At 41.7% G+C, this 27,510-nt stretch overlaps 1 protein-coding gene and 1 non-coding gene across 7 annotated transcripts in view; both read left to right on the top strand.

The window, feature by feature from the left end:
• Nucleotides 1–27,510, top strand: part of LOC105485147 (ring finger and FYVE like domain containing E3 ubiquitin protein ligase) — an 80,867-nt gene that overhangs the window by 11,255 nt on the left and 42,102 nt on the right. The gene's annotated exons all lie outside the window — the stretch shown is intronic.
• On the top strand, nucleotides 26,041–26,147 carry LOC112427323 (small nucleolar RNA U13). The gene has a single exon (XR_003018831.2). It is a non-coding gene; the product is annotated as a small nucleolar RNA U13 (small nucleolar RNA).

Raw genomic sequence — 27,510 nt, 5'->3', positions numbered from 1 at the left:
AGGTTATATGCTTACTGCAATAGATCTTAAATTTTAGTATGGATCAAAAATCTCCTAGGTGCTTGTAAAAATTAGATTCCTGGTTCCTAGCCCAGTCCTACAGAATCAAAGTGTTTGGGATAGAGATGTGGGATTCTGATGTAGCTTATCTGCAGACCCCACTTGGAGAAAGAATTTCTGTGAGAAAGAACCACACATTAAAAAAAAAAAAGATTGAGAATTGCTATTATTTTGCAGAGGAGGAATTTAAAGTGCAGAACAGTCAAGAGACTCAGACTTACCTAGGATATTCAGTTAGTTATTTGGCTCTTGCAAACCAGAAGTTAGGTTGGCTGACTACTGTGGATTGGCGCTCTTTCCATTAGATTATAGTCCGGAGTGTGCAATCTTTTGGCCTCCCTGGGCCACACTGAAAGAAGAATTGTCTTGGGCCACACATAAAATACACTGACACTAATGATAGCTGATGAAAGTTTATGAATTTGTGTTGGGCCCAGAGGCCATGGGTTGATCAAGCTTGGATTATACCATGGTGCCTCCTTGCTGGTTTATCTAATTGCCTTTAAATCAGAAGCTATAAGATAATGAGGGCAAAAGTACTTTGGTTCCTTCAGAACAATAATGACTGAATTGGCACTTCATAGTGTGAGAAGATTGTGCTTCTTAAACTATCTGTGGCGAAGGACCAGCTTTATAAGGGTTTCCCTCCACTCCTAATCTGTTGCCAACCAATAATTTTGTAAAGTACAAGAAAAATGAATCACCAGAAAAATCATGCGCTTGGATGTCACAGCAATGTCAAGTGCTGGAAAAGTTTCTAAATGCTTACTGTGATTTTCTGTGTTTACCTTGACATGAATGGGCCTCCCGCAGTCTGACACATACACGCTTTGAATAGCATTATTCTAGGTGGTTCTTAGGACATCTTAGGAACTTGATATCAGAGGTCCTTGATCATTTTCTTCCTCATCCCACCTGTAACTCAAGCTACCATCTGATAACTCCCATTCCTACCTGGGGAGAGAAGTTTCATGACTTAGTGATTTCCTAGGTCAGAACCAAAGTTGATAATACTTAGGGATTAGTTAAGGAACATTTACCTTTAATATATTTAATTATTATTTTTTTTAAACTAGAACATTTATTGCATGACTGTTTGTTGAAATTCTGAAGATAAACTGGATGCCGCAGCAGCTACCCTCTTGGGTTTAGGTGGTGTTCTTTCACAGAATCCATGCCTGAATCTGCTGCATACAACTTTTAAGTGCCTCATTTGACCAGTTCCAGTGGTATTTTGTCTTTTAGCCTTGGCACTCCAGTTATACTTCCTCTTGCGCTTGGCAGCATAGCCACATTTGCCACAGGTCGACTTCTGAAGGTGTTAGGCCTTGTTGTGTCTTATTGTGACACTTTCCAAATGATGATGTTCCATTCATCATCTTGTTTCTGTTACTGTTTTTATCATTATTATTATTTGAGATGGAGTTTCATTCTTGTTGCCCAGGGTAGAATGCAATGGTGCCATTTTGGCTCACCGCAACCTCCACCTCCCGAGTTCAAGCAATTCTCCTGCCTCAGCCTCCTGAGTAGCTGGGATTATAGGCATGCGCCACCATACCCGGCTAATTTTGTATTTTTAGTAGATGGGGTTTCTTCATGTTGGTCAGGCTGGTCCTGAACTCCCGAACTCAGGTGATCCACCCGCCTTGGCCTCCCAAAGTGCTGCAGTTACAGGCATGAGTCACCACGCTTGGCCTTTTTACTATTATTTTTAAAATTACTGCTCCTTGCAGAGCAGGGCTACCCTATAGGCAATGTGTCCACAGTAGCCAAGCTTTAGTATATTTAAGAGTAAATTGAGGCCAGGCGTGGTGGCTCATGCCTATAATCCCAACACTTTGGGAAGTCTGAGGTGGGTGGATCACTTGAGGTCAGGAATTCAAGACCAGCCTGGCCAACATGGTGAAACTCCATCTCTACTAAAAATACAAAAATTAGCCGGTGTGGTGGCACGCGCCTGTAGTCCCAGCTACTCCAGAGGCTGAGGCAGGAGAATCCCTTCAACATAGGGGGCAGAGATTGCAGTGAGCCAAGATCATGCCACTGCACTCCAACCTGGGAGACCTGTCTCCAAAAAAAAAAAAAAAAAAAAAAAGGATAAATGATAGAATTTGCATTGGGTAGTTGTATTGGGAGGCATATTCCCCTCTTTTGACTAAATACTGCAAAGGAGTTTCTAACTTCTTGGCCTGTAACTTAACTCAGAGTTGAGATGCTTAAAGATGGGAGACAGAAAATAAAATTTAGGGGTGTGCAATTTCTTTGAGACACTTTTGTGTTTGCTTTTTAGAAGCCTTTTGTGAATAGTCTACGAGGATGCATTATTAGTTTTTGTGGTTATAATGTCAAAATTAGTGTTGATTTGGAGTAGGCGGGCAAATCTCTCCATGCATGCTTTTCGTTCTGGTTTAATTGCTTAGCTGGGTGAAATGTCAAACTTGATAGATTATTGGAGCTGTTATTTTGGTAGTTAAACAATAATGAAACTGTTTGAATGTTTTTGGAGAACACTGCTTCCTGTGTATGGACTTTGCACTGGAGAAAGTTTCAATTGTTCACAAGCAATACTGGTTAGAAAATGCAGCTTCTGTGGCTCCTAACACAGCTGTCTAAATTACTAGCTATATGGGGGCCTTTGGACAAGCACTGCTTAACACTTTTGGAAACAATTTGTTTCTGTTTCCAAAAATGTGGATGGTGGTTCCCTGAATAGTTGACAGAACTAGAAATGGGAGAAAGCTATTGCACGTGTCTAGGTTACGACAGTCAAGTGTTTTTTCTTTAAGCATCTCTAGAACAAATTTACCTTTTTAACTAAGGATGAGAGGTTTATGGAAATGTAGCAGCCCCCTGGGCCTTTCTTTCCTCCTTGATGACTATTCAGCAGGGTAACATGTTGTTAGCTTGTGTGCCAGCTTACAGAGGGCTTGGGTTATTATAACCTTGATTAGGAAAGAGGGATGGGGAACAGGAGCGAGAGGATAGATGTTTTTGAAAGTCCCTCTGCCTGCTATGTGAAATCTTGAATTTTCACTTTGAACTTCACTGTTGTTTGGTGACAGATGTTATAAAACTGTCTTTACAAACAATCCCGTTTCCTATTAAAATTGTGTGTTGGCCACAGGAGCTAGGGAAGCAATGGGCATGCTCAGCAGGATTTGTTTCCCTCATTCCACTGTGTCAGATGATGCTTTTTCTGAATGAAATTGTATGCATTCTTCAGTGGCAGTTAGGGGAAGGCTTCTTCTTGTCTAAAAGTATGGGAGAATTTGTGTAAGACTTATCAAAAGACTGGCACTTCTTTTGCTGTGTGATACTTCTCTTTGTGCCATAGTTTACCTTTATGAAAATTACCAACAGTTATTATGTGCTCTCCAGGTGCCAGGGACTTTGCTGTATTAACATGTTTAATCCTCCGAACCATCCTATGAGGTGTGTAGGTGTTATCTCTGTTCCACAGATGTGAAAATGCCGCACAGAGAAATTAAAGGGGGCCCAAAGCCACACAGTGTTGGAACTGAAGCATTCCAGCTTTAAATGTTGAGCTGTCAACTACTGGGTGGCAGCTGCCTCACACTCCATCAGGATGATTACCTTTTGAATAAGTCTTTACAAATATGTGGGCTGCAGAAGTAACCAGTCCAGAATGAATGAACTCTCACTACAATTTTAGCTTAGCAAGCAGTGCCTGCTCTCAGAAACATCCAAAAACCACAGCAGTTAGACAAATAAGTTGTGAAAGATATGGTTTCCAGGTAAGATATGTGACAGGCTTCTTACTGCAAATAGTTTTTCTTACAAAAGAAGAAGACTGGTGGGAGAGATGGTGGAAAAATGAAAACAATCCTTCTTCTATGATTATCTGGGCCCATCTTCACAGGACTTCATATGTAGTGAAGGCAGAATATTTGCTTCAAGCCCACATAACCAGCTTTTACTTTCTACACTGACTCAGGCTTCTTACTGAAAATGGTGTTTCACCATTATTCCACTAACATCACTTTTTAATTCTTAAATAGTTTTTTATTCATAAAACTATTCTTTTTTAATGGGCCTACTTGTGTGGAATATGATTTAAAAATGATATTAGCAGTACTTGTTAATTGGTTTATTAGTTTTAGTTTTGCTAGTGCTGAAGGATGTTTTATAGTTTATTCTAAAATTGTAAATGTTTTTGATATTTAAGTCAGTTTCCCTTAAAAGCACATTTGGCTAAATAAATAAAACACTGGGTTAGAGAAGAGTTCACTGGTGGTTATTTTTTATTTTTATTTGTGTGTGTGTGTGTGTGTTGGGGGTGGGGGTCTTCCTGTTTGTCAATAGGCCTTCCCAATGAATTGAATTCTCCATATGATACATAGATGTTAGTGCCCCATAGGGCCTCATCTTGTAAGCGATGTTAGTGGAATAAATGGTGATATACCATTTTCAGTAAGAAGCCTGAGTCAGTGTAGAAAGTAAAAGCTGGTTATCTGTGCTTGAGACAAATATTCTGCCTTCACTACATATGAAGTCCTGTGAAGATGGGCCCAGATAATCATAGAAGAAGGATTGTTTTCATTTTTCCACCATCTCTCCCACCAGTCTTTCTTCTTTTGTAAGAAAAACTATTTGCAGTAAGAAGCCTGTCACATATCTTACCTGGAAACCATATCTTTCACAACTTATTTGTCTAACTGCTGTGGTTTTTTGATGTTTCTGATAGCAGGCACTGTCTGCTGAGCTAAAATTGTAGTGAGAGTTCATTCGGGACTGGTTACTTCTGCAGCCTTCTGGCCCATTACTCATGGCTTTGGTGAGGCTTGATAAAAATATTGTGATGAATGGGGCACAGGTAGTGCCTAAATATATTTCAGGTAGTTGGGCCAACAACCAATCTATGCTTAAATAATCATCTCTCCTGCATAGTAGAGACTGCAAAAGAGTACGAAACATGCTATACTTTATTATAAACTTTTTACCTTTTTTAGTTCCCCATAGGGGCTGGACAGTTGACTGAATAATTGCACTTTTTTTTTTTTGAGATGGAGTTTCACTCTTGTTGCTCAAGCTGGAGTGAAATGGCACGATCTCGGCTCACTGCAACCTCTGCCTCCCGGGTTCAAGCGATTCTCCTGCCTCAGCCTCCTGAGTAGCTGGGATTACAGATGCACACTACCACGCCTGGCTAATTTTGTATTTTTAGTAGAGACGAGGTTTCTCCATATTGGTGAGGCTGGTCTTGAACTCTCAACCTCAGGTGATCCACCTGCCTCGGCCTCCCGAAGTGCTGGGATTACAGGCGTGAGCCACCACGCCCGGCCACTTTTTTTTTTTTATACTTTATTTTTAGGTAATTAAAGATTCACAGGAAGTTGCAAATACACTACACAGTTCCCATGTACCCTTCACCCATTTTTCTCCCAGTGGTTATGTCTCATTTAACCATAGTACAATATCAAAACCAGGAAACTGACACAGTGCTCTGTGTGTGTGCGCTTGTGTGTGTGTGTGTGTGTGTGTGTGTGTAGTTTTGTGCCATTTTATCACATGTATGAATTTGTGTAACTCTTCTACCACCACAAAGATCCCCCTTGTGCTACTCCTTTATTATCACGCATATCCTTTTTCCATACTGTTCTAATCTCTGGCAAACAGTAATCTGTTCGGTATCTCTATAATTTTGTCATTTTAGAAATATGATGGAAATGGAATCATAACAATATGTGACCCAGTATGTGACCTTTTAAGACTGGGTTTTTTGTTTTTTACTTTTATACGCATAGAACAATTGGAACTTGTTATTTATTTATTTATTTATTTATTTTTATTTATTTTTTCGAGACAGTGTCTGACTCTGCCGCCCAGGCTGGAGTGCAGTGGCGTGATCTCAGCTTACTGCAACCTCTGCTTCCCTAGCTCAAGCCATCCTCCCACTTCAGCCTCCTGAGTAGCTGGGACTACAGGTGCACGCCACCACACCCACCTAATTTTTGTATTTTTTGTAGAGACAGTTTCACCATGTTGCCCAGGCTGGTCTTGAACTCCTGAGCTCAAGTGATTTGTCCGCCTTGGCCTCCCAAAATGCTGGTATTACAGGTGTGAGCCACTGCGCCCAGCCTCGAATGTATTTTTTGTAGAGATGGGTCTCACTGTGTTTCCCAGGCTGGTCTTGAACCCAGCATTTTTCACTTAGTGTCACACCCTCCATCCAAGTTATTGTGTGGCAGCAATAGTTTGTTCCTTTTATCGCTGAGTAGTATTCCATGGTGTGTATGTACCACAGGCTGTTTAACTATTCACCTGAAGGGCATTTTAGTTGTTAGCAGTTTGGGGCTGTTACAGATGAAGCCATAATGAACATTTGTGTACAGGTGTTTGTATGGACCCAAGTTTTAATTTCTTTGGGCTAAGCATCCAGGAATGAAACTGCTGGTTCTTAAGGTAAGTGTATGTTCAGTTTTCCAAAGAAATTGCTAAACTATTTTTTTTTTTTGAGACAGAGTCTCACTGACTCCTTTACCCAGGCTGGAGTGCAGTGGTGAGATCTCAGCTCACTGCAACCTCTGCCTCCTGGGTTCAAGCAATTCTCCTGCCTCGGCCTCCCAAGTAGCTGGGACTACAGGTGTGCACCACCACTACCAACCAAATTTTGTATTTTTGGTAGAGACGGAGTTTCACCATGTTGGCCAGGCTGGTCTTGAACTCCTGACCTTAAGTGATCTGCCCATGATAGCCTCCCAAAGTGCTGGGATGACAGGTGTGAGCCACTGCACCAGGCCAAAATTGCTAAATTCTTTTCCAGAGTTGCCGTACCATTTTACAGTCTCACCAGCAGTATATGAGAGCCAGTTTCTTTGCATCCTCACCAGCATTTGATATTGTCATCATTTTTAAATTTTTTTTTTTTTTTTAGATGGAGTCTTGCTCTATAGCCCAGGCTGGAGTGCAGTGGCATAATCTTGACTCACTGCAGCCTCTGCCTCCCAGGTTCAAGCCATTCTCCTGCCTCACCCTCCCGAGTAGCTGGGACTACAGGCACGTGCCACCATACCTGGCTAATTTTTTGTATTTTTAGTAGAGACTGGGTTTCACCCTGTTGGCCAGGCTGGTCTCAAACTCCTGGCCTCAGGCAATTCACCTGCCGTGGCCTCCCAAAGTGCTGTGAATACAGGCATGGGCCACTGTGCCTGGCCACCATTTTTAATTTTAGCCATTCTAATAGGTGTTATATCTGGTTTTTAAGTTCATCAGATTACTTAGTAAAACTGATTTGACTGACAAAGATAGGAGGTTTTTATTTATTTATTTATTTATTTAAATTATTATACTTTAAGTTCTAGGGTACATGTGTACAACATGCAGGTTTGTTACATATGTATACATGTGCCATGTTGGTGTGCTGCACCCATTAACTCGTCATTTACATTAGGTATATCTCCTAATGCTATCCCTCCCCTCTCCCCCCTCCCCACAATAGGACCCGGTGTGTGATCTTCCCCTTCCTGTGTCCAAGTGATCTCATTGTTCAGTTCCCACCTATGAGTGAGAACATGTGGTATTTGGTTTTCTGTTCTTGCGATAGTTTGCTGAGAATGATGGTTTCCAGCTGCATCCATGTCCCTACAAAGGACACGAACTCATCCTTTTTTATGGCTGCATAGTATTCCATGGTGTGTATGTGCCACATTTTCTTAATCCAGTCTGTCACTGATGGACATTTGGGTTGATTCCAAGTCTTTGCTATTGTGAATAGTGCCGCAATAAACATATGTGTGCATGTGTCTTTATAGCAGCATGATTTATAATCCTTTGGGTATATCCCCAGTAATGGGATGGCTGGGTCAAATGGTATTTCTAGTTCTAGATCCTTGAGGAATCGCCACACTGTTTTCTACAATGGTTGAACTAGTTTACAGTCCCACCAACAGTGTAAAAGTGTTCCTATTTCTCCACATCCTCTCTAGCACCTGTCGTTTCCTGATTTTTTAATGATTGCTATTCTAACTGGTGTGAGATGGTATCTCATTGTGGTTTTGATTTGCATTTCTCTGATAGTGAGTGATGATGAGCATTTTTTCATGTGTCTGTTGGCTGTTTGAATGTCTTCTTTTGAGAAGTGTTTGTTCATATCCTTTGCCCACTTTTTGATGGGGTTGTTTGTTTTTTTCTTGTAAATTTGATTGAGTTCTTTATAGGTTCTGGATATTAGCCCTTTGTCAGATGAGTAGATTGCAAGAATTTTCTCCCATTCTGTATGTTGCCTGTTCACTCTGATGGTAGTTTCTTTTGCTGTGCAGAAGCTCTTAAGTTTAATTAGATCCCATTTGTCAGTTTTGGCTTTTGTTGCCATTGCTTTTGGTGTTTTAGACATGAAGTCCTTGCCCATGCCTATGTCCTGAATGGTACTACCTAGGTTTTCTTCTAGGGTTTTTATGGTTTTAGGTCTAACATTTAAGTCTCTAATCCATCTTGAATTAACTTTCGTATAAGGAGTAAGGAAAGGATCCAGTTTCAGCTTTCTACTTATGGCTAGCCAATTTTCCCAGCACCATTTATTAAACAGGGAATCCTTTCTGCGTTTCTTGTTTTTGTCAGGTGTGTCAAAGATCAGGTGGCTGTAGATGTGTGGTATTATTTCTGAGGGCTCTGTTCTGCTCCATTGGTCTATATCTCTGTTTTGGTACCAGTACCATGCTATTTTGGTTACTATAGCCTTCAGGATACAAAATCAATGTGCAAAAATCACAAGCATTCTTATACACCAGTAACAGACAAACAGAGAGCCAAATCATGAATGAACTCCCATTCACAATAGCTTCAAAGAGAATAAAATACCTAGAAATCCAACTTACCGGAGATGTAAAGGACCTCTTCAAGGAGAACTACAAACCACTGCTCAGTGAAATAAAAGAGGACACAAACAAATGGAAGAACATACCATGCTCATGGATAGGAGGAATCAATATTGTGAAAATGGCCATACTGCCCAAGGTAATTTATAGATTCAATGCCATCCCCATTAAGCTACCAATGACTTTCTTCACAGAATTGGAAAAAACTGCTTTAAAGTTCATATGGAACCAAAAAAGACCCCGCGTTGTCAAGACAATCCTAAGCCAAAAGAACAAAGCTGGAGGCATCATGCTACCTGACTTCAAACTATACTACAAGGCTACAGTAACCAAAACAGCATGGTACTGGTACCAAGATAGATGATTTTTGAGTTGTATTTTTAGCTCTCTGGATGAATCTGCCTCCATACAGTGTCACAATGGTCTGCTGACTGGCTTTTTAGCACCCCTGCCATGGTTTCCTTGACAGCAAGGCCCTAGATGAACTCTTTTTATCCAGCAATAGATAGCATAGCACTCCTAGTACAGTATTGCCCATAGACAAATAATACAATTTCAAAACTCTGAATTTCTTGTTAATTTTTTATACATTTGCCTCCATGACTGTAGCTTTAAATGTACTCAAAATTTGGCTTCCAAAGGCCCTAAAACCTTTTTCAAATTGTTTTGGTTTATATTATCAAATGGTCTTAGGTACTTTATTTCTAATACGATTAACTTAAACTGCTCACACCTATAATCTCAGCACTTTGGGAGGTCGAGACAGGAGGATTGCTTGAGCCTAGGTGTTCGAGATCAGTCTGGGAAAGATATTGAGACCCCATCTCTACAAATAATGAAAGAATTAGCCAGGCATGGTGGCATGCACCAGTGATCTCAGCTACTCGCGAGGCTGAGGTGGGAGATTGCTTGAGCCAGGGTGGTCAAGGCTGCAGTGAGCTGTGATCACACCACTGCACTCCAGCCTGGGCAACAGAGTGAGAACCGTCTCAGAAAAACAAAACAAAACAAAACCAGCTGAAGTAGCATAAAGCAGAAGTTAGATCCCCATTCCTACTAGGAATAACTGTTATTAAATGGTTTTAGACTTGTTAAGTATATGTGTGCATGCTTGCTCGCTCTTTTGCACATGCGTGTTATCTCTCTCCCTCTCTCGGTGTGTATGTGCGTATCTATCATATATATCTAAATATATATTCCCCCCTGCTGTTCACAGTGCTTTTTTTCAAATGGGTAGTGTATTATGGGACATTTTTTTAATGTGAGTTTTTTTAAGCATTTAGGACCTGGGATGGAGCTTTGGGTTCCTTTCTCCAACCCTTGTCTGTTCTGTTATAAAAGGGATGAGAGAGGTACCTTTGAAAGACCTAAAGAAAATACGTTTTCTTCCTTGTTACAGGGGTTTGAGTTGAAATAAGGTTTTAGCTTTGTTTGTGAGTAAATCAGTAGAATACTGGATGTTAGGATGCATCTATGCACTTTATTATAAATAATGGAAGGCTGATTTTATGATGTGATCTCTTGCAGAACCTTGGGAGAAGTGGGAACTGTGAGCACAATAATCTTCAGAGAATGCACAGTCCTTTGGGTATTTGTCTACTCATCAGCTGCTTAGTCAGATGGAGTGTTTTCCTAAGTACTACTGAAGTGCACAGTTCAGTCTTTATTTTGAAATCTCTCCTTCTGCCTTCTCTCCTTCTTCCATTACTTTGATTACGTTGATGGGACATTCAAGCTGTGCAGTTTTATCCTTTTATTTCTATAGCCTGCAGAAACCAGGTTGAATATTAACTGTAGGTGAACAGGTAATCTTATCTACTTGGCTAGAAATCACTCTTCAAGATGAAACACGTGTTGACAAAGGCCCCCTAGACTTGGGGACATGAACAAAGGTAAGTTAATCTTGGGGCATTATTAGTGGAAACCAGGGTAGACATTTAGGAAGTTTGACTTATTGGAGGCAGGGCATGTGTGTCAGGGAGACAGAGCATGTGAGTGTGTGTATTAGGAGAAGAGACGAATTCAGAGGTATATTTTGAATTCAGGTAATCTGCAGAGTTGAATGACAGAATCTTTTTTCTGAGAGTATGGTTACTGGGGCGAGGTAGTAATAGGACATGAGCCTGCTAAGTCACTTACATTATGAGGCTATTAGAGTTTAGGTGATGGAATTTGATGACAGGGGTCTTTTCCCTGCCCTTCTTCTGTATTGGCTGCTCAAGGAAAAAAACAAAAGCAAAACAAAAAAAACCTAAGAAATAGCCTTATATAGAAAATTATATACCTATCAAATGGTTCGAAGATTTCTGTTGCTGGGTTTCTGAAATGAGCTGCCCAAGATAGCAGTTTGGTCATGTTGCTAACTTCTTGCTGACTTCCTTTCTCCCAGTCTTGTCATCAGGTCCTCAGGCTGGGTCCTGACCCCTCTGGATTCTTTCCTGCATGCTTGCTACTTTTTCAATTACTAATGCAGGAACCTAGTATTTCATTGTGCCTGAGGTAGGCAGTTGCTAGCCTCTTGATATTGGATACCTTTTCTGAGCTATGAAGTATTATACCATAGTGGATAATAAAGTACTCACAATTGCATTATAGAATAGATTCTGGTAACTGGACCAGTGGGGACAGACTGGGTTAGCATGCCCTCATGCAACTGGGGGGTTGTTTTGCAGCAAAGTGCTGTGAAGCAGGTTGAGCCTCATGCAGTGCCAGTTCCTGTATCTAAATGTGAAAGTGGCTTGTTAAAGATTAAAGGGACTGCCTGGTCCTTCTGGCCCCAAGACGGAATGATCTCTGCCATGGTGACAGCCTCCATCTCCCAGGAGAGTCCATTGTATACAGCAGGTTTGTGCTTCCAAATGTTACAGTAAGCCTGCACTGGCTGATGCTCTGGCGATAAGTTGACATTTGGGCACTCTCAAGACATATGAGCTTTATAGCATCCCATGGTTTGAATTTCTGGACAAAATTGGCTCATCAGGAAGTCAAAAGCCTCTACTTTCAACCTGTTCCTTGGGGGAGGTTTTCTCCTTTGTTTTATTTGACTATTCTGTTGAGTCAAGTGAACTTTAATTTTTAGCCATAAAAATTCCATTAAGCCCCTTGTATTGCATCCAGGTGTGAAAATGTCTCAGTATAACAAGACTGTGGGTGACAGGTGAAATCCTTAATGGTAGTTAGGATAATTGTCTCTGAAGGTTTGAAGAAAATAATGGTCCAACCAACAAAGTAAATATAGTTTGTTACATTTTTTGTGGTTCTTGTGGGTGAGGGGACTTATGTGTAGGACCTGCTCAGTGTGACTACTGTTCAGTCTTTGAAAAAACTGTTTTTCATTTTACTCTAAACAGTGCTTAGGGAACATAGCTGTGTCCTTTTTCTCAAAACATGATTCAAGACCCATCTGTGTCAGAATTGCTTGGAAGGCCGGGCACAGTGGCTCACACCTATAATCCCAGCACTTTGGGAGGCTGAGACAGGCAGATCACTTGACGCCGGGAGTTCAAGACCAGCCTGGCCAACATGACGAAACTCCGTCTCTACTAAAAATACAAAAATTAGCCTGGCGTGGTGGTGCATAGTAATCCCACCTACTTGAGAGGCTGAGGCAGGAGAATTGCTTGAACCCGGAGGCGAAGGTTGCAGTGAGCCGAGAGATTGTGCCACATTGAGCTCCAACCTGGGCGACAGAATAAGACTCTTGTCTCAAAAAAAAAAAAAAAAAAAAAAAGGCTTGGAAGAGAGAGGTACTGATTAAAAATTCAGTTTTGACCGGGCATGATGACTCAAGCCTGTAATCCTAGCACTTTGGGAGGCTGAAGCAGGTGGATCAGCTGAGGTCTGGAGTTTGAGACCAGCCCGGCCAACATGGCGAAACCCTGTCTCTACTTAAAATACAAAAATTAGCCAGACATGGTGGCACACGCCTATAATCCTAGCTACTCGGGAGGCTGAGGAAGGAGAATTGCTTGAAGCTGGGAGGTGGAGGTTGCAGAGAGCTGAGATTGTGCCACTACTCTCCAGCCTGCGCGATGAGAGCGAGATTCTGTCTCAAAAAAAAAAAAATTCAGTTTCTGCGGCCTCCCTCCATGTCTGCTAATTCAGAGTGTCTGAGGGACTGGGATGGGAAATGTTCATTTTCAGTAAGCACCCCTGTTGATTCTTAAGTACCCCTAGAATTAATTGTTGAGTATCATAAAGTTTACTTCATTTTTCATGCTTAACTTCTGTGATTTATTAGATGATAAATGTTTGGTTGCCATCATATTGTTTTTCTTAAATAGTATATTCTATAGTTAAAAAAAAAAAAAAGGGAAAAAAGGTTGTAAGGTCCCTGAACACCAAAGATTAGAATTTGGCAGTCATTAATTATCAACAAGGTGAGACAGGCACTGGTTCCTGGAAATGTGCGTTTATCCATTCACCGACTTCTCAGTTAGAAAAAGGATGTGGACACAAGTAAGATTAATTTTGTTAAAAACAAGAAATGTGCAGTATCATTTAGGATGCTGGGGGTAGGGAAGTAAATAAAAGGGAGATGTTGAGAGGAAAGAGTGTGAAGTGAGAGTAAAATAGTTTGTAAGCAATACAAAGTTTAAAATTTTAACTGAATTTTAAACTACCAAATCATATTTGAATATATGCTTGTTGTAAAAAAAATTTATATACTGAATTTTTGGGGGTAATTTGAACAAAGCTAAACATAGCTCTTTGATCTTTATTCCCATTACAGTTCTTTCCCCGCCATGTGCATCCTCCCAGATCTTCCGTATGTATTTGGTAATTTTCTATGGATTTGGAAGACTACAGAACCCTGAGAAATGGATATTTTAATTTCTCTTTTGAAACCTGCTTATTGTTTATAATGTCAAGATCTATTGCAGAAAAGAAAGTAAATCTAGGATGTCAATGACATCACATATTTCTGTTCAAGTGAAATAGTGGGCAGGCACACATATGCATAATCATTAAATATCTGTTGGGACCACCCTATTAAAAAAAGTATAAATAGTTTTGGGTGCTAAGTTACTTGAGTTTTAAAATAACGTATTTTTTGTTTCTGTTGTTTTTTGTTTTGAGATAGAGTCTCCTTCTGTCGCCTGGGCTGAAGTGCAGAGGCGCAATCTCGGCTCTGCAACCTCCGTCTCCTGGGTTCAAGCAATTCTCCTGCCCCAGCCTCCCTTGTAGTTGGGGTTAGAGGTGTATGCCACCATGCCTGGCTAATTTTAAAATAATGTATTGAAAAAAATCAGAAAGTCACAGTTATTATTTCTTCCATAGCCTCATATTCTCATAATTTTCAGATAACCTCATAAAACCTCCAGTGCCTGAAACCACTAGTTCAAATAAGTACCTTTTTAAGCTCTAAAATGTAATCCTCAACCTTTCCAGTTTAAAAGGAGGAACTAGGCTGGAGTGTGGCCATAATTTGGGGAAGTTGGTTAAAACTGTATCAGAATCCTAAAGAGGGGAATGATAAGCTGCAGCAGCTCTGCTCACTTGCTCAATGGTGTTTCTCTTAGTCAAGTTAGGAGTTCCATGCCTTTGGCCTTCAGTCTGCTCTTCATATAGTTTGTATCTGTCTCCTGGGTATAGTACTGTCTGGATTTTCTCCCTCCCTCCCTCCCTCCCTCCCTCCCTCCCTCCCTCCCTCCCTTCCTTCCTTCCTTCCTTCCTTGACTGCAAACTCTGCCTCCTGGGTTCAAACGATTCTCCTGCCTCAGCCTCCCAAGTAGCTGGGATTACAGGCATGTGCCACCACACCCAGCTAATTTTGTATTTTTAGTAGAGGTGGGGATTTCTCCATGTTGGTCAGGCTGGTCTTGAACTCCTGACCTCAGGTGATCCGCCCACCTCGGCCTCCCAAAGTGCTGCAATTATAGGTGTGAACCACCGTGCCCAGCCCTCTTTTTTATTTAAAGTTCACAAATATAGAACAGATCAGGACCTTTTCTAATCATTTTTTTTTCTGAAGGAGGTTCCATGTTTGTCTGTACCTTGAGAGTTGTTTCATACTAGAATTTGTAACTTATCATCAACTGCAGAAATATTTTTTTAAAGTGTGGTTGAAGAGATAATGGTTGTCAGCTTCTGTAAAGATGTGTTTATCATTTGGAAAGGACTAATTAACATGTACTATAAGGAAACTTCTTTAAACAAAGCCGTTTTCTGAAAGGAAAACACTGAAGGGGAGGAAATAAAACAGGAAACATTTTATAATACCTTATAAAAGCTCAGCATGGCTATCCTACTGGAATAATGTAATTAAGGAGAATTAAGTGAGTTGGATAAATAACTTTTTAAAACTAGCCCCTTGAAAAGGAATAGTATTAAGTAGTATAGTTTTTAAACCCAAATTCTGTTATTGAATGACAAGCTGAGTTGGCAGCTACATCCAGAGTTCATGCCGTGTGAGACCTACCTCAAATGCCCTGCCAAGAAATAGCTGATGGTCGTGGGGAACTGTCATACATTTTAAGCAGGAAACAGAAGGATCTAATAGGAACTTTAGTTTCTCTCTTGTCAAATTAAAGCACACAGAAAGGAAGGACTTTTTCTTTTCTTTTTTTTTTTTTTTTATGACACCAATGTCAATTCTAGCCTGTCAGGGCAAATTCAGTAATTAATAGCTGATGATGAGCCAGTTATTCTAGAATTAATTTTTTTAAATAAGCAGGCTAATAAATGAGAATTGACATAAATTTAGGGATTTCTCTTTTCAGAGCAAGTATTAAGGTGATTTTCATAGACTTCTATATTCGCTATGCATCCATCCAGTAGGTGTGATGGTGGATGATTTGGCTTTAGCATAGAGAATGATTAAAAAAAAAATTCCAGTATGTCTATATTAATGAGAGAACTTGAGTTGTCTAAAGAAATAGAGAGGTCAGAGGAGGCCTAGTGGGAAAAAAGAACAATGAGCCTGGTTAGAACTGACAAAAATTCACCCTAATGATTTGACTGGCTAATGATGACTGGGCAAGTTCCCTGAGTCCACTGACCCAGATGTTCTAATTTGTAAATGCAAAGTGACTTCTTTATCAGCCTCCTGGGGAAATCTTCAGAGCTGTGAACCTGCTACGTTCAGTAATCTTGCTGACCCCAGCCTCAGCCTGTTCTCAGATGGAATTTTAGAAACTGGCCACTGGAACTTTTTGGGTAAGGGCTCTGGAGGTGGCCAAATTATCAGCAGTGGGGGAATGAGGTTTACCTGCCCCCAGTAATCAGCACTTGATTTAAAACAATCAGTGGGGTGCCTCTTCTTTCCTAGGTTGCAGTTGATTGCGGTTGGTTCAGGCTGAGTTGTTTGGGAAATACAAGTTTTGCCCAGCATGAGTCAGCACTGTCCTGAGTAAACTCCCTGCTCTGTTGCAATCTTGCTTACCAAAGATACATCCCCAGGCGGCACCATTCACTTCGCATGAAAGCCACTGCTCTTGGTTCCTGCGATGATCTCATCTGAACATGGCTCCAACGACCTCAGCCACAGGAACTAGAGACAGCTTGCTTTCTCTCGTGGCAATGTTTTGAAACTGGCAAAATCGGGTAGCCTCAGACTCTTTTCTTAAATTTCATTAGCTAGATGAAGCTGCATTAGAAACTGGGAAAATCCTGTCTTCAGAAGTGAGTCAGGTTTTTTTTTTTTTTTTGAGACAGAGTTTCACTCTTGTTGCCCAGGCTGGAGTGCAGTGGCGCGATCTCAGCTCACTGCAACCTCCACCTCCTGGGTTGTGATTCTCCTGCCTTGGCCTCCCAAGTAGCTGGGATTTATAGGTGTGTGCCACCATGCCCAGCTAATTTTGTATTTTTAGTAGAGATAGGCTTTCCCCGTGTTGGTCAGGCTGGTCTCGAACTCCGGAGCTCAGGTGACCCACCCTCCTCAGCCTCCCAAAGTGCTGGAATTACAGGCGTGAGCCACTGCGCCCAGCCAGAAGTTTTCTTTCATTTGGGTTCTGGATGTGGCGTTAGGTCCAATTAAACCACTGATTATATAAATCTTCGAAAAGTAAAACGTTAGGTTTACAGCTTTATCCATCGTTTGCTCTTGTATTTTGTTTTTTTTGTGTGTGTCTTATGAGAAACACTTTAGTCAAACTAAGCCATTGTTAAAGGAAAAGAAGCGAAGGCATTTGGTTGCCTTTCTAATAACTAAATACTGAGTTGTAGAGAACACTGTCTTACCAGTGAGTTTGTTCCTGTATTCCTTTCTGAATTAATAGGAAGAACCTCCTCATTTCTAATTCTACTAGGCTGCTACCCTGTCTCCTTCCTGCTTTTCATCTCCAAACTTTTGAACCCTTCACCTAATCAGACTATGATATCTCTAGGTGGTCGTCACCTTCAAAATTACGTTTCTGCTCCTTATAATTCCAACAAATGCCCATGTTCTTTTCACCTCAGACTGTAGCACATATAAGCCTTCTTTTACACACCTTCCCCAAGCTTAATCTGGCCAGCTGGTTTCAGCCTAGAAGTCACCTCTTCCACAAAGCCTCTTCTTACTTACCAGGGCTAGGTGAGTACTCAGGAGAACCTGGTATTTACTCCAATCATAGTATGTATTGAGAATCAGTCTGCTTTGTTAGAATTGTATCCATGGTACGTTGCACATAGTAGGTTCTCAGTAAGGGTAGAATGAGCAAGAGCCTGTACTGTACTTTCTCAACTCCGATCCTCTTATCGACTCTTGTTTTTTTTTTTCCCCGAGACGGAGTTTTGCTCTGTCGCCCAGGCTGCAGTGCAGTGGCACGATCTCAACTCACTGCAACCTCTGCTTCCCGGGTTCAAGTGATTCTCCTGCCTTAGCCTCCTGAGTAGCTGGGACTACAGTCATGTGGCACCACGCCCAGCTAATTTTTGTATTTTTAGTAGAGACAGGGTTTCACCATGTTGGCCAGGATGGACTTGATCTCTTGACCTCGTGATCCACCTGCCTTGGCCTCCCAAAGTGCTGGGATTACAGGCATGAGCCACTGTGCCCAGCCCTATTCATTCTTTTTAGTTTCACATCTTTAAATGTGCTAAACCCTGTTGATTTTATTGGAGTACTGTTTGATGTGTGGCTTTTCTTCATTCACACTGTCATTGCCTTAATTTACTAGAGGTCAAAACTGGACAATTAAAATCAGGCTGGGCATGGTGGCTCATACCTGTAATCACAGCACTTTGGGAGGCCGAGGTGGGTGAATAACCTGAGGTCAGGAGTTTGAGACCAGCCTGGCAAACATGGTGAAAACCCATCTCTACTAACAACAAAAATTAGCTGGGCGTGGTGGCACCTGTAATCCCAGCTACTCAGGATGCTGAAGCAGGAGAATTGCTTGAACCCAGGAGGTGGAGGTTGCAGTGAGTGAGGATCACACCACTGTACTCCAGCCTGGGCAACAGTGAGACTCTATATCAAAAAAAAAAAAAGAAAAGAAAAAAGGAGAGAGAGTTTGAGACCATCCTGGCCAACATGTTGAAACCCTGTCTCTATTTAAAAAAAAAAAAAAAAAAAAGGCATGCCAGGCATGGTGGCCAGTGCCTGTGGTACCAGCTACTCGGCAGGCTGAGGAAAGAGAATTGCTTGAACCCAGGAGGCGGAGGTGTCAGTGAGCCGAGATTGTGCTGCTGAACTCCAGCCAAGGCACAGGAGATTCCATCTCAAAAATCTGTCAATCAGCCTAAGGGCTTAAAATTTTGTGTGTGAATACTTTTAGGCACCATCAGAGAGAGGGCCTGTACTCTTCAAACAGTACAGATACCACCATCTTCTGACATCTTACACACTGAAGACTTAGCATTTTGTCTGCATTGCCTCTAGGAATTTGAGTTTGTAACTCCTAGTTCAGACCCTTTTCAAATGGCCACTCCACCATAAGTCTTACCTTGCTCCTATCTTCTCCATATTATTGCCTAAGTTATCTTTTTTTTTTTATTATTTTTTTATTTTTTTTGAGACGGAGTCTCGCTCTGTCGCCCAGGCTGGAGTGCAGTGGCGCGATCTCAGCTCACTGCAAGCTCCGCCTCCTGGGTTTACGCCATTCTCCTGCCTCAGCCTCCCGAGTAGCTGGGACTACAGACGCCCGCCACCTCGCCCGGCTAGTTTTTTGTATTTTTTTTAGTAGAGACGGGGTTTCACTGTGTTAGCCAGGATGGTCTCGATCTTCTGACCTCGTGATCCGCCCGTCTCGGCCTCCCAAAGTGCTGGGATTACAGGCTTGAGCCACCGCGCCCGGCCCCTAAGTTATCTTTTAGAAGTCAACATCTAATCTTTTCATTTAAGGTGCCACTTAGCTTGACTTCTAAAACCTTTCACAGTTGGATTGTTTCCTACATGTTGCTGTTAACCATCTTATCTCCCTCTCCCCTGGCCATTTCTCTCCTCTCCAGCTTCACTGAACTTCTCATTTTAACATTCCCTGGATATACCATGTCTTTTAGGACTCTGCCTTTTCCCAATGGCCTCTCCCTTCTCCAGCTGGCAAGATACTCATCCCTCAGGACACTTAGTTCATATATGCCTCTTCTCTGACTTCTCTGTCTTTTCTGACAGACAGCACTGTCTGTCTCTTCCACTAGACTGTTGAGTTCCTTGACTGAACTTGGTATCCCTGGACTAGAGCTTGACACCATCAGAGAGAGTGGCTGACCTGGATCTCCAGGGTCAAACCGTTATTCTGTGCAATATTAGAAAATCCATAAGCTTTTTTGTTAGATGGCATGGTTTTTTATTCCTATTTGATGAACATGAGCCCATGGCTGCTTACTTTGTATGTTACCTGCAACCGTCAAGTAATCATTCAAAGTTAATTTGAAGATTTAAAGGGCTTGCTGAGATCTAGTCCGACAATATTACAACATTTTCATGGTGTTTTACAAAATTATTTCCCTCATATGGTTTTATTTGTGTTGGGTAGGCTTTATTTATTATCCCTATTTTACCAGTGATTATAAAGCTAGTCTGATACCAAAGCATACTTACTTTCAGGTAAGACTCAGAGAGAAAACATGGTTCTTACACTGCATTAAGCAACTGGTTTGTCTCTTAATATAGTAGTTAAATATACTCTATCAGGTTCCACAGAAATGGTGCTTTTGCTCGATAGGCAAGTGCTAACGGTCTTGCCTTTTACAAGGCCACTTTATCATCAAGGTAGGAGGAGGAGGTGCTCAGAACCTGCCTGACCTATGGGAAGGCCCTGGTTGTAGTTAGAGACCTTGACTGAAATTAATGGTGCGCCCACTCCAACCTCTCAAGTTTTTCCATTATACTTCAAATATCTGGAAGTTGTGAAAACCTGCTGCCCTGGTGGAGCGTCAAACCAGGCTGGTGAGTGAAAGCAGTCATCCCAAAATGGAGTAAGCTGAGTGTTAAGAGCAGAAAACCTTTTATAGTTATAGTAAGTAATTAACTTTGTAGATCACTTCACAATTTTTGGAGTGCTAAAATGCCATATTTGGGACTATGAGAAATTTCATTATAGAAAGATGAACCATTAGAGCTAGGAAATAATCTCTGTTAGATATTGGCATGTGACATTCAATTTTGGTCCCCTCATACTTGAGAGGATAATTAAAATGATTAAAAGGTTGAAAAATAGGTCTTATCATTTTAAGTTTAAAAAAAGGGGGGAAAGATTTTAGCCTGGAGAAGGAAAAGCTAAGGGAGAGCTTGATTATCATCTTCGAATACAAGAATAGTTTTTGCCAGGGGGATTTTTATTAATTATTCTTCATGAACTTCAAAGATTTAAGAGGAAATGGTCTTAAATTGAAGGAGGAGCAATTTTGATGAGTACGAGAAAGAGTTTTTTGATCATCAAAGTGGGGAAATGTTTGAATGACTGCCCAAGAGAGTGTTGAATTTCTGACTGTTTCAGTTGTCTATTGTGTGACAAATTACCCAAAGACTTTTGGTGGCATAACATGACAACCATTTTATTGCCTATGATTTTGTGGGTTAGTAATTCGGGAAAGGAGGACATATTTTTTTTTGCCCCATATGATGCTGATTGAGCTGTAGGATCCAAGATGGCTGCACAGGTCTATACCTCTGGAGCTAGCTGTTGGCTGGGATATCCTGGTTCTCTGTGAGTTCTTTTTCTTGGTCTCTTATCACTCATAAACCTATATAGAATGGCCAGGCATGGTGGCTCATGCCTGTAATCCCAGCACTTTGGGAGGCTGAGGTGGGTGGATCACGTGAGGTCAGGAGTTCCAGACCAGCCTGACCAACATGGTGAAACCCCATCTCTACTGAAAATACAAAAATTTGCTAGGCGTGGTGGCGGGCACCTGTAATCCTACCTGCTTGGGAGGCTGAGGCAGGACAATCGCTTGAACCCGGGAGGCAGAGGTTGCAGTGAGCCAAGATTGTGCCATTGCACTCCAACCTGGGCGACAGATTGAGACCATCTCAAAAAAAAAAAAAAAAAAAAAAAAAATTCTAGCTCGAGCTCCTTTTCATGGTGGCTGGGCCATAACAGAAGCTGCAGGATCTCTTAAGACCTAGGCCTGGCAGTCATACATCATCACTTTTGCCCAGATACAAGAGGCGGGGACATTGACTTCACCTCTAAAGGATAGAGGGTAAAAATCACATTGCAAAAGAGCTTGCAGTGTGGTTTGGATTATTACTACCAATTTTATTTTATTTTATTTTATTTTTTGAAACAGAGTCTCACTCTGTCGCCCAGGCTGGAGTGCAGTGGTGCGATCTCAGCTCACTGCAACCTCTGCCTCCCGGTTTCAAGTGAGTCTCTTGCCACAGCCTCATGAGTAGCTGGGATTACAGTTGCGTGCCACCACGCCTGGCTAACTTCTGTATTTTTATTAGATATGGGGTTTTACCATGTTGGTCAGGCTGGTCCTGAACTCCTGACCTCATGATCTGCCCGCCTTGGCCTCCCAAAGTTCTGGGATTACAGGCGTGAGCCACCGCCCCTGGCCTACCACCAATTTTAGATACAGTTTACCACACTGACCATAGAGATTTTTCATGAGAGAATAATCAATACATGTTTATTAAATGGGTAGTTTGGGCATATGATTTACAAATTTGGCTGCATATAGAGTCATCTGGGAGCTTTTTACAAGCATAAGCTCCTAGGTACCAGACCAGTGACTCAGTATCTCCTGGGGGTGTTGTGTTGGCACCTAAGAGACACTCTATGTCCTTTCTTTCAGGTAGCTATCAGTAAAATGAGTGTGGTGCGGGGGACAGATAGGTATAATACGTAAGGCAAGATGGTATGTACGTTGAGATAGATCTTATCTCTCCTGCTTCTAGGACTTGTTTGAATCATTTGTCTAGTATGCTCTTCCTTGCAGTCTGCCTAGGGTAAATTATATTTCATTAAATCAACCCATCATTAGAACAGTGTTTCTTGATGCCTCTCATTTTTTTTCTCATGGTTTCTGGCATTTTTCCTTCATTGCTTTTTTTTAGTTTATAATTCAATATTTATATGATTGTTTGATGTATAATAGACAAAAATATATCTGCTTTGCTTTCGAGTATCTAACATAGTGTCTGCCTCATAAAAGGCACTCAGTACTTGTTGAATAAGTGGTTGAATGCATGAATGAATGAAGTGATATTTGAATTTAGTTATTTTTATTTTTATTTTTTTTTTTTGAGACGGAGTCTGGCTCTGTCGCCCAGGCTGGAGTGCAGTGGCCGGATCTCAGCTCACTGCAAGCTCCGCCTCCCGGGTTCACGCCATTCTCCTGCTTCAGCCTCCCGAGTAGCTGGGACTACAGGCGCCCACCACCTGGCCCGGCTAGTTTTTTGTATTTTCTTAGTAGAGACAGGGTTTCACTGGGTTAGCCAGGAGGGTCTCGATCTCCTGACTTCGTGATCCGCCCGTCTCGGCCTCCCAAAGTGCTGGGATTACAGGCTTGAGCCACTGCGCCCGGCCGAATTTAGTTTTAAAGGTGATTGTAATTTTGGACAAGTGAAGCAAATGAAAGGGAAATTTATTGTTCTGAAGTGGAAACTGTGGGTCATATTGCTCATGTAATTTCAGAAAACTGGAGAAACTGGTTTGGGAAAAGATGAAAGCTTGGTTTTTTGTATCTAGTATGCTAAATTTGAGGTATGGAGGTTTAGCAGGCATTTAGAAATGAGACATTTCTATACTAAATTTGAGATATGGAGGTTTAGCAGGCATCTAGAAATCTGAAGGGTGAGACTGATTCCAGATATTCACTTTCGGGAGTTACCTGACTGAAGAATATGAAATCTGTTCCTTTCACAAATACCTGGTAAGCTCCTACTGTGTGCCAGACAGCTATGTTATAGGGAAGGTGAACTGCAGTCTGAGAAGGAGCCAGTCTTGTGAAAAGAGCTAAGGAGAATGTTTCGGCCAGAAAAGGAACCCCAAGTTTGTAGGCCCTGGGGCAATAAATAATTTATAATTTTTGAGGAATTGAAAGAAGGTGACTGAGGACAGAGCGAGGTGAGTGAAGAGGGAGAGCTACATGAGGTAAAGTGGGAGAGGCAGGCAGAGCCCACATCACATGGGGACTTTGTGGGCTAGAGAGTGAGTTTAGCCTTCACTCAAAAGTGTGGTGGTGCTGGGCATGGTGGCTCACACCTGTAATCCTAGCACTTTGGGTGGCTGAGGTAGGTGGATCACCTGAGGTCAGGAGTTCGAGAACAGCCTGGCCAACGTGATAAAATCCCGTCTCTACTAAAAATACAAAAAATTTTAGCCAGGCATGGTGGCTCATGCCTGTAATCCCAGCTACTCAGGAGGCTGAGGCAGGAGAATTGCTGGAATTCGGGAGGTGGATGTTGCAGTGAGCCGAGATTGCACCATTGTACTCCAGCCTGGGTAACAAGAGCGAAAACTCTGTCTCAAAAAAAAAAAAAAGGTGGTGGGACACCATTGAAGGCTTAAAACAGAAAGTGACAAGCAGAGATTCTTTTTCTAAATAAAAGGATACCCTGGCTACTCTGTAGAGAATAGAGAGTCACAAAAAAGGGACCAGTAAGGAAGTGTTTGTCTCCCTTCTTGAGAAGGATCATGGCAGATAGGGCAGGTTATGGCAGTGGACATAGAACGGGATACTTGCAGGATGCATTTAAAAAGTAGAACCAGCCTGGGCTTGGTGGCTCACGCCTGTAACCCCAGCATTTTGGGAGGCTGAAGCGGACAGATCACCTGAGGTTGGGAGTTCAAGACCAGCCTGACCAACACGGAGAAACCCTGTCTCTGCTAAAAATACAAAATTAGCTGGGTGTGGTGGTACATGCCTGTAATCCCAGCTACTGGGGAGGCTGAGGCAGGAGAATCACTTGAACCTGGGAGGCGAAGGTTGTGGTGAGCCGAGATTGTGCCACTGCACTCCAGCCTGGGCAAAAGGCAAAACTTCGTCTCAAAAAAAAAGAAAAAAAAAGTGGAAGTAAAATTCACTAGAGAAGGAAAGGAAGAGGGAAGAGTAAGGAGTACAGAGCCCTGGGGCCTATGTAGGGGGCACAAGGAGGAACCAGGGAAGGAAAATAAGGGAGCAAGAGTGGTCATTGATGTCAAAGGTGAGTCAAGCTACTGCGCCTGCAGTGGGAGCCAATGTGGGAAAAGGAGCCTATAAGGAGAATTCAAGTGTATTGGGAGTAAGTGTGCTGCCTGATGTGTGGTAAGTCAATACCCAAGACATGGGGGTGGGGTTTAATTGTAGGGCTGCAGAATGAGGAGATGAGAGAGAACTGCAAATACATCCCCCTGAGGAGTTTGGAGCTAGGGTTTTTAAGGATTTTGGAGTGGGCTGGAGTGTGGTGATTGTTGGTTGACCAGAGAGAGAAAGGTGACGTAATGGGACCAGGAGATGAAAAAACTGTATTATGCTGATTTCGTTTCTCTCTGAGGGTCTTCAAACTGGTTGACATAAGCTGTTTTACCAGAATTCGGGATCTGAAAAATATGTCAAGCAATTCTTAAAAAAAAGCCTTATGCTTCTAGAGTCAGAGATCCTATCTTTAGAAACAGTAGGGATGCAAATGGTCAGTATCTAGTGCCGTGTGACTTACCATTACAAGGAAACGCGTCAAAGTCCAGCCTGATTAATGTGTTTTTTGATTTGTTTTGTTTTGCTTTGAGATGGAGTTTTGCTCTGTGGCCCAGGCTGGAGGGCAATGGCATGATCTTGGCTCACTGCAACTTCCGCCTCCCGGGTTCAAGTGATTCTCCTGCCTCAGCCTCCTGAGTAGCTGGGACTACAGGTGTGTGCCACCACACTCAGCTAATTTTGTATTTTTAGTAGAGATGGGTTTTTATCGTTTTGGCCAGGCTGGTCTTGAACTCCTGACCTCAGGTGATCCACCCACCTCAGCCTCCCAAAGTGCTGGGATTACAGGTGAGCCACTGCACCTGACCTAATGCTTAATTAAAGTTATATTTCTGTCCATAATTCTTGGTAACCCTCTGAGGACAGCTTCATAAGGAAGAATATGGGTAGGTTGTGGGTGTATGGGGCTGCAGGGAGATCATGAAGGTTGAGGATGTAGGAAAGAGCCACACATTTATCCATTAGAAGATCATTGGTGACCATGGAGAAAGGGCTTTCTGCAGAATGAAATTGAGTTTATGAATGAGTATGTGATGGAGAAGTGAAGGCAGAGTACCAGCTACTTTCTTAGGGAAGTTGGGAATTGAAGAAAAAGGAAGATCACAAAGAGTTTGCCTTGTACAAACTTCCATAGAGGAGCATGTGTGTAAAGGCAAGATTTTAAAAGCTGTTGTATCGGTATTTACTAAGCACCTACTCTAAGCCGGTCACTGTTCTAGTGTTAAGGATTTGTGTGAATGACCTCATTTAGGTACTTCATTTTACAGATGAGAAAAATGATGCTTAGGGAATTAATCACCTTGACAGGTCACACAGAAAGAAGACTATGAGTTCTGTCTGACCCAGGCCCCATGCTCCTAAACCTTGCATGACACTGTTTTTTTGGAAAGTCCTATCAGGACATCAGCTAGAGATAAAGGTTTTTAGAGCCCAGTGATGGCTTAGCTCCAGCTGTATGAATTTGTTAGCAGCCCAGTTAAATAAAGTCTTATTTTTCTATAATAATCTGGCAGTTTAGGAATGGAGAGGTAGGGGAGGGGAAGGAAGGGGGGAAGAAAAGGATAGAATAAGAGTTCGGTAAATTAGAAAGGGGATTATTTTGTTGTTCATAAGTGTAATGACTGGATTTTCATGCACATGTATGAGATGTGCCTCTCTCAAGCTTTGTTACTACAAAGTCAGTGCATTACCCATCTGATGTGGGAAAAATAAATCAGAAAGAGGCCTCAGCTTGTGGGAATGGTGGAATGCAATGGCTTGTGTTGTTAAGCAAAATTGTGTTTTACAGTAAATATTTATTGTGGTTCTTTTGATGCAAGTTATATTGGGATATGGAGGAAAATGCAAAAATGGATAAGATGGGATATTGGACCTCTATACGGTTAGAGAGGAAGGTAAAGTGCTTCACTATAGTGCGTGATTGAAGGGTATGAGAGGAAGGTGGAGGAGAAGTATGGGAAAGTATTATACAAGTTAGGTAGGGCTGGCCAGGGTGATGCCAATCTAGCTTCTCAGGATGACCCCTCAGGATTTTGGTCACTGTGTCGTCAGTCTAGTCTTGGGTCAGAAAATGTATTTTGTTGAGAACCTGGAAATAATTAGTCTTGAAGACAGGATTGTATTCAGACTTGAGTGATTGAGCTCAGAATGGAATGCCAATTTATTATTTTAGAATGAAGGATTCCTTTTCTGTTAAGAGGATTCTGGAATTTGTTAGGATAATTGCTTTTCAGTATCAAGAGATCTGGCAATCAAATTTAATAATATCAAGCTTGCTTGGTGAGCATGGATTTATAAGATAGAATGGCTTTTAGGGCAGAATACAGTTACAAAAAAGATTATTGATTGTTTCCCATAATACCTGGTATTGTATTAAGTACTTTGCATACAGTAGGGCATTTTATTCTCCCAGTGATCCTCCTGCAAAGTAGCCACAATTATCTTCAATTTACAAATGAGGAAACCAAGACTCTCTTTAAGCTGATAAGATGCTGAACTGAGATTTGAACCAAGTCCCTCTGCCTCTAAGAGCCCATACCCCTATATGCTACTTTATATGCTGTTCCCATCTAAGCTTCATGAAATAACCACCTTGTTCCACTGCGGAGATGTTGTGTCACCTCCCTCTAGTATTTCTCGGCCTTGGGCAGTTCTGGAGTCAAAATGCCCCTCCTTGTTTTTTCTAGATTTTTCCAGATTTCTTTGCTAATCTTTCTTAGATGTGGTCACATTCTTTGTTTAAATACCTGTGTATTCATATAGTCATCCAAGCCTTTTTGTTCTCTTCTTGCTTTTGGTTTGGAAGATATTCTCTCTTTGGAGGAACTTTACATATCTGTTCTCACTGATTTTGTGTTGATTTTATTATCTTAATTTTATGGGTTAAGTTTTTGAGTTTCCTCTGGCTCCTAGTCTATCAACTCCTCCCTGTCCCCTTCCTCTTCCACTAGACTTAAATTCAGATACTAAAGCTAGTTTCTGAATACTCAGTCTGGCTCCAGTCCAGCTATCCAATTTAGACATGGCTCTCTGGATCACTAGCTATTGCCAGTTACTCACTGCT

The sequence above is a fragment of the Macaca nemestrina genome, chromosome 17 (genome assembly GCF_043159975.1).
Source record: "Macaca nemestrina isolate mMacNem1 chromosome 17, mMacNem.hap1, whole genome shotgun sequence".
NCBI classification, from domain to species: domain Eukaryota; kingdom Metazoa; phylum Chordata; class Mammalia; order Primates; family Cercopithecidae; genus Macaca; species Macaca nemestrina.
This window is presented reverse-complemented; position numbering and strand designations above follow the sequence as displayed.